Raw genomic sequence first — 13,645 nt, forward strand, 5'->3', positions numbered from 1 at the left:
TTACAATGCAATCAACAAACTTGATGCTATTATAATAAATGTGATATGTTAATACTTTTACTATATGAAGAGATCAAACAATTTATTAAGAGAAACATAATACCTCCAATAAGCACATGGATAAGAACATGAAGCAACAAGCCACAAGAAGGAAAAAATACATGAATTATAAATTTATGCACATGCATTTTCTCTCTAATGGATGCAAATGGAAACAACAAAGTTATACCATATCACTTTCAACTATACAACTAATAAAAGGTTGTTTAAGGAATTCCCTGGTAGTCTAGTGGTTAGGATTCTGTGTTTCTACTGCAGGGAGCTTGGGTTCAATCCATGATTGGGAACTAGGATCCCACGAGCCAAGTGAACAAAAAACTTGTTTATGTGGTAATATTTAATGTGGATATGGAGACATGAGGGCTTCCCTGATGGCTGAGATGGTGAAGAATCTGCCTGTAATGCAAGAAACCCAGGTTCGATCCCTGGGTTAGAAAGATCCTCTGGAGAAGGGAATGGCTACCCATTCCAGTATTCTTGCCTAGAGAACTCCATGGACAGAGGAGCCTGGTGGGCTGCAGCCCATGGGGTTGCAAAGAGTCGGACATGACTGAGTGACTAACACACACACAGGGAGACTTGAATTTGGCATCTTTATATAATTTTGCTGAGCTTATTAATTATACAGCTCTTTGGAAACAAATTTATCACATTTTATCATGGACATTTAAAATGTTCATACATTTTGTCCATTAATTAAATTTCTGAGATCATGTGTGAAGGGAACAATCCTAAATGCAGAAAAAAAATCTCTAGGTGCAAAGATATTTATTGCAGTATTATTCATTAAGGAGAAATATTGGAAACAAGCTAAATGTTCAATAATGAAAGAATGGTTAACATTATAGTTTGGCTGCATAATGAGGTATTTTACACCCATGACCAATGACATTTCAAAAAATATATAGATTGTGGTGTATGATTATAAATATGCATAGATAAACACTGAAAGCAAAACCCACAAAAACACTAAAAAATAGTTACCTCTCAGTCGTGTAATTAACAGTGGTTAACAGTACTTGTTTTTTCTTCCTTTTTTGTATTGTTGTCAAAACTGTCAGTTACAACCCAATTTCAACCAGTGTGACCAAAAACAGGAATTTATTGGTCAAGTAACCAAAAATTACAGGGATAGAGCATGTTGTTGTTGTTTAGTCGCTAAATCATGTCTGATTCTTTTGTGACCCCAGGGACTGTAGCCCACCAGGCTCCACTGTCCATAGGATTTTTCAGGCAAGAATACTGGAGTGGGTTGCCATTTCCCTCTACAGGGGATCTTCCTGACCCAGGGATTGAACCTACATCTTGAGTTTAAATCCGTGGGCTCCATTGATATGGCCACGAGTCTAACTGTCCTCTCATTTTATCTTATCTCTGCTTCTTCCGGTATCTTGATAAAGTTTTTCCTTGCTGTAAACCCTGGCTTCTTGTGTGAGACCAGAGGAGACGGCTGAAAAATGTTTCTACTTGTGTCATTCTTCTACCTCTCTATCCCAAAGCTAAAGAAAAATTTGTTTTTCTGATGGATATATATCAAACCCCTCTGTACTTAGTGATTATCTTGATTAGGTCACATGCCTACCTTGATCTAAAGGGCATATACATCCCTCTGTTGTTAATAGTGGAGGAGTCAGGGGAAATGTGTGCATGAATTAGTCCCACCCAAATCACTTTCAGTGAGAGATCCATAGGAAAGAGTGCTTCCAATATGTGAGGAAACAGGGATGGTCAGGGGAAAAATATAGCATTTTTTGTATAATATACAAGTACCATATAAATTGAAAAAAAAAAACAATTGATTTTTAAAAGAAAACTATCACTGTCCACCCATTTCCACCTCCACTCTACTCAACAAAGGAAAAAAATACAGCATTATTCAGATTTGACTGGTAAGAATGTGTCATTTCTTGCATCAAACTCAAGAAAACCAATGCATTAAATAACTAACAAAAAAGCAATAATTCTTACAGATGAAAGGAATGTGCAGTTATAAAGATTGGAAGTATCAAACCTAGCAATAAAATGAAAAGCTATTTAAAGGTAAAGCTCATATGACTGGAGAAAAATATTGTCTTGAGTTATGATACAGAAAAATCAAGTTTTGAGCTAAAATGCTGCCCATCCTCAAAAACAAACAAGCTTGTCAAACTAAAGTAAAACAAAACAAAATTGTGAGAGTGGGCTTCTGTCCAGCAGCATAACGTTAAGTGTTCTGATGGAGATTTGGTGACCATTCACTCACTAGGCGTCCTGCTAACGTTTTTTTGTCAAAGAAACTACTATTCTCATGGGCACAGTAGCTGCAGACTTCATAGGTAAGTGAGCAGTGCTGGAAGCCAAGACTCAACTGTCTTACATCATGAAATCATTCATGTTACTTATTGCATCAGTAGTTCTTTCACTGCTTAGTAATATTCCATTGTATGGATATAGCACAATTTGTTTATCCAGGCATTTGTTGATGGCCCTTTGAGACTTTTCCAGTATTTGGCTATTATGAATAAATCTCATGAAACTGTGTACATTTTTTTTTGGTGGATGTATATTGCTGTTTTTCTTGAGTAAATACCTAGAAGTAGAATTTATGGGCCAAATGGTAAAGGAAAATTTAACTTTTAAAAAAACTGTCAAACTCTTTTCCAAAGTAGTTGTACTATTTTATATTTCCACAGGCAGAAAGTGGAGAGTTCCAGGTAGCAAAACTTATTCTTATTCTTAGTTTTAGCTATTTTGTCTTTTTTGGTTTTAGCTATTTTAGTGTGTGTGAAGTGAGATTACATCTTGGTCTTGATTTACATTTTCCTGATAACTAATGAGTTTGAACTTTTAAAATGTGCACAATGGCTATTTGTAAAGATTCTTTTGTGAAGTACCAGTTCAAATCTTCTGCTCATTAAAAAATAATAGGCTTTGGGACTTCTCTGTTGGTCCAGTGGCTAAGACTCCATGCTCTCAATGCAGGGGACCCAGGTTCGATGCCTGGTCAGGGAACTAGATCCCACATGCCCCAGCTAAGAGTGCACATGCCACAACTAAGACGCAATGAGTGAGTGTGAGTGAGTGAGTCTGAGTGTAAAGTCGCTCAGTTGTATCTGCCTGTTTGCGACCCCATGGACTGTAGCCTACCAGGCTCCTCTGTCCATGGGATTTTCCAGGTAAGAATACTGGAATGGGGTGCCATTTCCTTCTCCGGGAGATCTTCCCAACTCAGGGATTGAACCTGGGTCTTCTGCATTGTAGGCAGACGCTTTACTGTCTGAGCCTCCACACAATGCAGCTAAATAAATTAATTAACTAAAAAAAGAATAGGCTTAGTTTTTTTTAGAGCAGTTTTAGGTTCACAGCAAAAGTAAGGAGGAACATACAGAGGTTTCTTACATATCCTCTGCTCCCACACATGCATAGCCTCTTCCATTATCAACATCCCTCACCAGAGTAGTGCATTTGTTATGATTAATAAAAGTACAATGACACATCAGAATCAACCAAAGCCTATAGTTTGCCAGAAAGTTTACTTTTGGTGTTGTATATTCTACAGGTTTGGACAAATGTTCAATAACACGTGTGCTTCATTATAGTATCATATACTTTCATTGCCCTAAAAATCCTCTGTGCTCCATCTGTTAATCCTCCACTCCCAGCCCCTTGGCAATCACTGGTCTTTTTACTGTCACTGTCGTTTCACCCTTTCCAGAATGCTGTATAGTTGGAATCATACAGTTGGTAGTCTTTTCAGTGTGATTCTTTCACGTAATGATATGTAATTATGATTTCTCCATAAGTTTTCAGGACTTGATAGCTCATTTCTTTTGAACACTGAAGAATGTTCCATTATCTGGATGTAACACAGACTCATTCACCTACTGAAGAATATCTTAGTTGCTTCTAAGCTTTGGAAATTATGAATAAAGCCGCTATGCCATAAACATCTGTGGATTTTGCTCATTCTAAAATTGGATTATTTATATTATTATTGAGTTGTAAGAGTTCTTTATTATAAATACAAGTCATCTATCAGATATATGCATCATAAGTATTTTCTCCTAACTGCTGGTTTACTGTTTTATTTTCCTAGTTGTGTCTTTTGAAGACACAACATTAAAACTTCTGATGGAGTCCAATTTATCATTTTTTTAATAGTTTATAGTTTTATAGTTCCTTTATGTGTTCTAAATCCTTTTAAGAATTTTCATCTATCTCAATGTTGGAAAACTTTCTCCTGTGTTTTTAAAAATAGTTTTATTGAGGTATAATTTATATACCATACAATTCACTGATGTACAGCAGAATTCAATGATATTTTAGTACATTCACAGGGTTGGACAACCATCATCACAATCTAATTTTAGAATATTTTCATTTCCCCTAAAAGATACCTTGTAACCATCAGCAGTTATTCCCTATTCTCAATTTAACTCTATCTCTCATACCTCCTAGTCTAGACAAACAATCTACTTTCTGTCTCTATAGATTGGCACATCCTGAACATTTCATATAAATGTACTCATAACCTGTGGTCTTTTGTGACTGGCGTATTTCACTTAGCATAATGTTTTCAAGATTCATCAATACTGTAGCATATAGCAGTACTTTATTCTTTTTTATTGTGGAATAATATTCCATTGTATGGATGTAAACCTATTTATTCACCCAGTCATCAATAGATGAATATTTGGGTTGTTCCCACTTTTTGGCTGTTATGAATAATGCTGCTATATATGAAAGTTGATGTACAGGTTTTGCTGTGGGTATGTTTTCATTTCTCTTGGGTATATATCTAGAAGTAGAATTTCTAGATTGAATGGTATTGTATTTTCAGCACATCTTAGGCAGGTTTTATTATATTTATTCTTAAGTATTTCATATTTTGGACTTCTCAGATGTTGCAGTGGTAAAGAATCTGCCTGACAGTGCAGGAGATACAAGAGACTCAGGTTTGATTCCTGGGTCGGGAAGATCACCTGGAGGAGGAAATGACAATTCACTACGGTATTCTTGCCTGGAAAATTTCATGGCCAGAGGAGCCTGGCGGGCTGCAGTTCATGGGGTCGCAAAGAGTTGGACATGACCGAGCATGTAGGCACGCATGCACAATTGGCATTGTTCCTATAAATTTCAATATCCAGTTGTTTGTTGCTAGTATGTGAAAGTGTAATTGACTTTTATATATTGGTCTTGTTTTCTGTGACTTTGTTAGAGTCACTTATTAGTTCTAATTGCCTTTATTGTGGACTATCAGGAATCTTCTGTGTACAGGATTATGATTAATTATATTTTTTCCTTTCTAATATATGCCTTTTATTTATTTTTCCTTTTCTTCCTGTATTCAATTAGTACAATGTTGACTAGGAATGAGGAGGGTGGATATCCTTCTCTTGTTCTTGATCTCAGCTGGAAAGCATTCATTCTTTCACCATTGAGGATATTTTGTTTTTTTTACATGCACCCTTTATCAGATTGAGGAAGTTTCCTTCTATTTATAATTTTCTGAGAGCTACTATCTTTAAAGCACGAATGAGTGTGATATTTCTGCAGATTTTTTTAGGGGGCAGAGCATCTATTAAGATGCTTATATGCTTTTCCTCCCTGTCTCTGAAAATATGGTAAATTGTACTGACTAATTTCCAGATGTTAAACCAGCTTACTGCCTGCCCACCTCCCCCCACCACTGGCCCGGGAATAAACCTCAGCTGATCATGTTATATTATTCTTTGTGTATTGCTAAATTTGTTTTTTTACTGAACCATACTTGGGTCCACTTGCTTGCATGCAGTAAAGTCTGCTGACACCAGGTTGAAGTGAATGTAGCACAGCATTTATTGCAAGCCAGTTCAATTCAGTTCAGTCGCTCAGTCATATCCAACTGTTTGTGACCCCACGGACTGCAGCATGCCAGGCCTCCCTGTCTATCACCAAGCCAAGCAAGGAGCAAATATAATGGTCCTATATAGTCTGAGTTGCTCTAACAGAATGCCATAGACTAAGTGACTAAAACAATAGAAATGTGCCTTTCACAGTTCTGGAAGCAAGAAAGTCTGAGATCAGAGTGCGAGCATGCTTGTCAGGTCTGGGGAGGGTCTCCTTGCTGGTTTGCAGATGGCTGTCTTCTTGCAGGAACCTCACATGATAGAGGGAGAGAGATCATCTCTCTTGGATCTCTTCTTAGAAGGGCACTAACCCCATTCATGAGGATGCTACCCTCATGACCTGATTAATTGCCCAAAAGTCCCTCATCTAAATACCATCACATTGGGGATTTAGGCTTCAGCATATGAATTTTGAGAGGACACAAACATGCAATCCATAGCAGAGTGTCACTGCAATCTATTAGGATAATGTTTATACCTAGAAATGAAACATGTTGGCAGAAGTGTCTATAAAAGGGGCAAAATGCCTGCCTATTTTAGAGAATGGTGTCAGAGCTCAAATAACTTGGAAACCTCAACTCTGGACTGGTTGTCTCAGTATTAATTACAGCCAGAAAATGGAGATGAGAAGAGTGACTCACAGACTCAAACATGTGTTTGAATGATGTTATTAACCAAGCAAATTTTATAAAATCCAGGCTTATGAAAATGTAACTGTTTTCTATAATTTGAGCTTATAGAAAACTTCCTTAATATTCCACTGCTGCACACACACAGCTGCTGACTAGCTGAGGTTTGGCAAAGGGAGAGTCAGTCTTTAGCAAAGAGTCGAAGTAGCAGTTCTTTCTCAGATTCACACATTCCTTCTGACTTATTGGCAGCAAGATATTATCTGGTTCATAGTCTTGCTTACTTGGCAAACACATTTGTTTTAGTAAATAGGAATACATTAAATCTGAATCCTAAAGACAAAGACCTTACTGTTTTCCTTACTCATGACAAAATTACAGTCACATAAAAGGAAGTATGAATTCTGGTATTCAAATGAAGAATAAGTTCTATTGAGTGGCTTTCCCACCCTGGAAAACTTTCCCTCAGAGAATAATTTCATGATGGATGATTCAATGAGGAATGCTACAATGCTGTGAATGTCTGCATGCCAAGCTGCTTTCAACAAGTGAGTGTTTTCTCTGGAAAATGAAAATTGTGACACAGGCCAGGCAATAGTATGCTCCCTGTCTTCTGTAATAAAGGGAAGGGCACTGACTGGGACTCAGGTATAACAAAGATTTAAGATATTTTGAAGTAGGAACCTGATCGAGTATTAGATAAAAATATCCTTGATTTCCCAGATGCAGCAAATAAGCTACCAGCACACCCCATTTTTTCCTGCTATAGTTCAGTGTTATAAAAAATGCACACTATTGAGAGAGATGTTTTTTAAAATGTGTAGGGAGTTACAGCCCTCAGAGTGAACATGAGAACTGAGATGTTAATCTGTTTCCTTTGCTGGTCTTCAGTTATCTCTCTTTGTCGTGAGCTTTTCCTCTGGCTGAGTATCATCACTTTCTGAAGATGGATATTTTTCCTTTAGTATACTCAGTGATGCAAGCCAACTATTTTGGATATACTCAAAATTCTTAAGAAAAGGATTGTCAGGGCTAATTTTAGTGAATCTGTCTATTGCCTGAAGCACTGTGACAGAGACCACTGGAACTTACTGATGTCTGCTTGCTCCGCTGTATCTCTCAGCCTCCCTGTGGTTACCTTGGACCCATGAGTAGGTCTGGCTAATGGAATGTAAGCAATGAGTGCCATTTCCAGCCTGAAATAAGTGTCCATGTGCCTTACTGCACACTGTGTTCTCCTCCATTGTGAGGGTAGATGCCAAAGGCTAATGATGGATGAATGATGGTGGAGTCATGGGATGGAGGATTCTGTACCCCAGCACCACCTTCTGGAGGAGAGAGAGCTTCTGTAGAGAGTGCCCCACCTTATCAGACTATGACATGAGTAAGAAATAAAGCTTTACTAAGATTCATTTGTTATAAAATTTTAAGGGTGATTTAGATAACATCATCCACTCAATGGATATGAATCTGAGCAAACTCTGGGAGATAGTGAAGGGCAGGGAAGCCTGGCGTGCTGCAGTTCATGGGGTCGCAAAGAGCTGGGCGTGACTGAGCGACTAAACAACATTACTGCTGTTAGCATTTCTTTCTCCTTTCGACGCCAACTTCTCAACTCCATTGTCACTCCCAGGTAAGCTCAATACTCCCTTCACGTTTCCTTAAGATGAAGCACAGCAAGTTCCTGAATATAGTCCTGGAAATAAACATGTAATTGTTGAAGACTGGATATCAAGGTTTTTTTGTTCAAAAGTATCAGCCCTAATCTTTTCATAAATTTGATAAAAGGATTTACCCTGCTAAAAAGTGATCTTTAAAATATCTTATATATTATTTGGGGAATATATTATCATAATACTGGCTGATTCTTGATTTATATAATTAAGTTAAATGTGTCAATTTCATTGTGTTCTGAAATTAGTACTATGACTTTCAGGTATCTCTTAGATATCAGGCTGGAGGGCATATAATAACTAGATGGCCTTGAAATGTAAAATAGTAATATTATTTCTGTTCATCTACTTATCCATTCAATAAAAACATGCTGACCACCAATTATTTTCCAGGAACTGTGCTGTCCAATTTAGAAGCCACTAACCACATGTGGCCTGTTTTTTAAATTTAAGTTACTCTAAATAAATCAATTCAATTAAAAATTCAGTTCTTTAATAACACCTACCACATTTCAAGTGTTTAATAGCTACATATAACTAGCAGCTATCTTCTTGGACAACACAAGAAGAACATTATCACCATCCAGAGAGTTTCACTGGACAGCATTCATCTAGAAAAAAGATAGACACAATACTCATAATTTTCCTTTAATATAGTCACTGTTTCCATAAAAATTAATAAAATGGTATTAGGCTGCCAGAGAGGTCAGGAAATCTGTTTATTGGCAATAACATTTGAACTTAGTCTTTAAAGTGAAAAGGAATTTGCTATATTCCAATAAAAGTGAATGGCATATACAAGTTAAAAAAGCATAAATGGGCTGATAAAACAAGGTGAGATGTTCAATGTGACTGGAGAGAAACACATGTAAGAGTAAAGAGCAGAGGTGAGTTGGACATGGCAAGAGCAGGCAAAGTAGAGATGGGTGCAGTAAAGGGTTTGGACTTCACTTTTTGATGATGGGAAGCTAACAAAAATCTTTTAAGTACGAGAATCATAGCATCAGACTGGCATGGTATGAAGGTCACTTGCTGGTATTATTGATGTTGAAAGACCAGATTGGAGGTTATGGGTCCCAGCAGGGGAAGACAAAAACAACAGTAACTGAACTGAAGAGGAAAGAGTCAATTTTAGAGATATTTCTATATTAAAATTATATCACTAGAGTATATGTAATTTAGACTAACATTTTCTGCTCAATCAGTTTGAGTGTTGGAAGGAGCCAAGTGAAAGGAGAAGTAAAAGTGTGCATTAGTTTTGGGTGGAGGTCTCAATCCCTATTCACAGAGAAAAAACAAGCATAGGTTTTGATATACTTATCTATCCTATCACACCCAGGCTGTTCTCTTGAAAAAGAGGTGGGTGCATCAGTTTACTCAGGGAAATTCTCTGTGTCCTCCCTGACATTTGAACATTTGAAGTTACAAAAAGACCACTTTGTCCTAGGAAGTCTTTCATTAAAAGGACTCTTTGGATGTTACCTCTGTGTTGAGAATTATTCCCTTTAAGATTTATTTATTTTGTCATCTAAGATTTTCACACTGTACTGTGAGTTATTTTAACACAGGGTATATCTACATATCTTGAGGCATGACGCTATGAGTAGTGGTGGATGAGGTATTTGGAATTTACGTAGGCACCGACCTTATAAAAACTTCTTCTAAGGCTGATGGCTGCTGGTTGGTGAAGAGCTTTTGGGAATAGATGACCACTGATAAGAACCTTGCTCTCCAATTGTGATGAGATTTCTGATTCACTTTTCAGTCTACCTAAGTAAAATTTCAGGTTAATTATGGTTTCTCAGATAAGAGCAGGAAGAGTTTGCAGTGTAGTCAGCTGACCAGATTAAGTTTAGCGCTGAGCCTCATTTCCTCCCTACCGGGTAAACTTCCCTTTCTCACTTTCCTATTGATTTCTTGTTTCTGAGCAAAATCTCCCTGAGATCAAACATGAAATCAAGTAGGAGAAATTAGTAAGTCCTTCCATGGTGAGAGATTCTGAAGTCCTAGAATATGTCTGGCTGATGGGAAGTTCAAGAATTAGAAGAAGGTGGAATGTCCAGGGCCCTCCACCTGCTATCAATTCCCTCATCACGTGTCTGTCTGCAGTGATAAGAGACATAGAGGGATAAAATTTCTCCAGGAAAGTTTTTGTACATAACCTTGTGGAAAAACAGCATGTGAATCTTTCTTCTTAAATGGAGGAAGATTAAGATCAGAAATAAACATTTCTCATATCAGAATGTCAGGCAGTTCCTAATTAGTACAGTGATCATCTCTAAGAATGAAGGTTAAAAATATTCCGAAGTAAATACATTTCTGTTGCCTCCTTTATGCTGTTATAATTTTTCCTGTGCCACTAGCAGTTTGTTAGGGGAAGAACTTTCTCTTAATTAAGCATAAATTTGATAGCTTCTTTTTCTGATATGCAGAATAAATATTTATTTGTTGTTTTAAATATTTTTGTCACACATTTCATATTATTATGCCATAAACTAGTGTCTAGTAGGAAAACTGATAATGGATTCAAACTATTTGTTGATGTAAAATGTTAAACAGTAAGTTTACTAATCCTTTCTTAAAGCTGCACTGTTTTAAAATCTCTAAAAGCTCAATCTGTCATGAGGTTAAGGTAAAAACTTTACTTGCTCATCCTCTTATAGCAGTAGAAATAAAAGTGATTTTGGCAGTTTCCCTGAATATTAAACACAATGGAAAATCTTTGCTGTTTTAAAAGTGGGTTTGATAGTCTCCCCCACCCACCCCGTGACAAAATCATCCTTTCCTCTATTAATATTAAACACACAGCGACTGAACCTGTTATGCCTGATGAGACAGGTTGTGCTACATGCTGCTGCTGCTAAGCCGCTTCAGTCGTGTCCGACTCTGTGCGACCCCATAGACGGCAGCCCACCAGGCTCCGCCGTCCCTGGGATTCTCCAGGCAAGAACACTGGAGTGGGTTGCCATTTCCTTCTCCAATGCTTGAAAGTGAAAAGTGAAAGTGAAGTCGCTCAGTCATGTCCGACTCTTAGCGACCCCATGTACTGCAGCCTACCAGGCTCCTCCGTCCACAGGATTTTCCAGGCGTGGGAAACGCTCAAAGCCCAGCTTGGGAAGGCAACATAAATGCTGTGTTGCAATAAATTTCAGTGGGCATCATCTGGAAACCCTTACCCTTGCCTTTCTTGTGCCTGTTCTCTGAGTCACTATACCCTTGTAAGGAAATCTTGGAGATGTTTCACTGCAAATAAGACTATTGGTAGGAATGCAGTGGTGACGATTCTATTGGGTTGGCCAAAAAAGTTTGTTTGGGTTTTTCCTGTAACACCTTATGGAAAAACCCAAATGAACTTTCTGACCACCTCAATAGGTAAATTTACCTCACTCATTAATTAATCAAGCCATTCAACAGAATAATTTGAGTTTCTCCTCAGGGCCTGACCTTGGGTTGCTTGATGGAGATCAAAAGATGAGATTGGAAATAAGCCATGATGGATGGACAGAAAAACTCACGATTACAAGGAGGTCAGTTATTCCCAAATTGATCTATAAAGTCAATGGTATTCCAATCAAATCCCAACACAATTTTCCTGAAACTGGACAGGCTGATTCTAACATTTACAGGGAAGAGCAAAGGGCTGAGAAGAACCAAGATTCTTTGAAAGAAAAACGTGGTTGGAGAATTTGTACTTCCAGATAATGAGACTTACTATAAAGCTATTGTGATTAAGGGCTTCCCAGATGGCTAAGTGGTAAAGAACTTGCTGGCCAATGCAGGAGATACAAGAGATGTGGGTTTGACCCTTGGGTAGTGAAGTTACCCGGGAGAAGGAATGGCAACCCACTCCAGTATTCTTGCTTGGAAAATCCCATGGACAGAGGAGCCTGGGGGGCTACAGTACATGGGGTAAGTCGCAAAGAGTCAGACACGACTTAGCGACTAAACACACGCATACACACATAGTGATTAAACTACATAAGACAATGTAGTTTAGTTCAGAAACAGACAAAGAAATACGTGCAATTGGAAATGAGTCCATGAATGTAGGAAAATTTTATTCACAGTGAAGACTACTTCACAGACCAGTAGGACCCTAGTGGATAATTCAATAAATGATGGTGGAAAATTGTTTATACAGATTTTAAAATACATGAAATTGAATCCCTTCTTTCTACCATATACATGAGTTAATTCCAAGAAAGCTGAAGACTTAAATATGAAAGGAAAACTGAAAAAAATTTTAGAAAAAAATGCAAGGAGAAGAATAATTTTATAAACGAGACTCAAAAGGCATAAACAATAAAGGAAAAGATATTTATATCTTATTATAGTGATCTTAAGAACTTCTGTTAATCACATAATATGGCCAAAGAAAGTGAAAGGAACAAATAACAAATTGGATGAAGTTATTTTCATCACATACCTCTAATGATAGCAAATTAGTATTCAGAAAATATAGAGAACTAAAAAAATAGTTCTACAAAAATTTAGCATAGTTCTATAAAAAATGTAGCAGGATTTAAAAGGGACTTCCCTGGCACTCTCACGACACTGTGCTTTCAACAGCAGGAACTCAGGTTTGATCCTTGTTCAGGGAACTAAGATCTCCCATGCACGGCCAAAAAATAAAAATAAATTGAGCAAAAGTATGAAAAAATACACAATTGGTCAATAACATATGAAGAGGCAGTTATTATTATTTAATAATCTGGGAAACTAAAACCACAATGAGATGGCATTTAAAAAATAAAATGTATGATGACATCAAATGATATAAAATCTCCACATTGAAAACTACAAAATATGTCGATAAATTAAAAAGGAGCCTGCAAAGTCCATATACCTGTTCTCAGCCCTGTCAGTCACCCATTCAGTATGTTGGCAAAGTATCATCTGTTCTGTATGTGTAAGGAGTCATCATGAAAGTAAAAGTGTGTCAGAAAGATACTTCCAAATGGTTACAGGCATGTGATTTTTAGTACCATGTGTTACACAAATGTCAGGAATGGTATAGTTTATTTTTTTATTTTTTTAAATTTTATTATGTTTATTTATTTATTTTTGGCAACTGGACAGGGACTCAAACCCAGATCCCCAGATTAAAAGTCTGATGCTCTACCAGCTGAGCTACCCAGGCAGGTATGGTATAGTTTAACTGTGTGCAAGATAATGTCAGTGCCCACAGAGGGTCTTTTTTCTTTTTTTGAGTAGTGCTGCTAGTGTTGAAAGAATAAAAATGGTTGTTTTGCAGTTTAGATTTCAAGGTAGGAAAAACTGATTTTTCAACCATGACTGACATGAGAGAAGCCTCCTAGGAAGTCTTAGATCATACTTCTGAGTTGTTTTTTTTTTTTAATTGAAGGAGAATGGCTTTACAATATTGTGTTGGTTTCTGCCATACTTCTGAGTTCTT

At 37.2% G+C, this 13,645-nt stretch overlaps 1 non-coding gene across 1 annotated transcript; it reads right to left on the minus strand.

Annotated features, from left to right (window-relative positions):
• Positions 1-13,295: 13,295 nt before the first annotated feature.
• Positions 13,296-13,369, minus strand: TRNAK-UUU (transfer RNA lysine (anticodon UUU)). The gene has a single exon. It is a non-coding gene; the product is annotated as a tRNA-Lys (tRNA).
• Positions 13,370-13,645: the final 276 nt, after the last annotated feature.

This window comes from Giraffa tippelskirchi, chromosome 2 (genome assembly GCF_054371585.1).
Source record: "Giraffa tippelskirchi isolate mGirTip1 chromosome 2, T2T-mGirTip1v1.2.pri, whole genome shotgun sequence".
Lineage (NCBI taxonomy): Eukaryota > Metazoa > Chordata > Mammalia > Artiodactyla > Giraffidae > Giraffa > Giraffa tippelskirchi.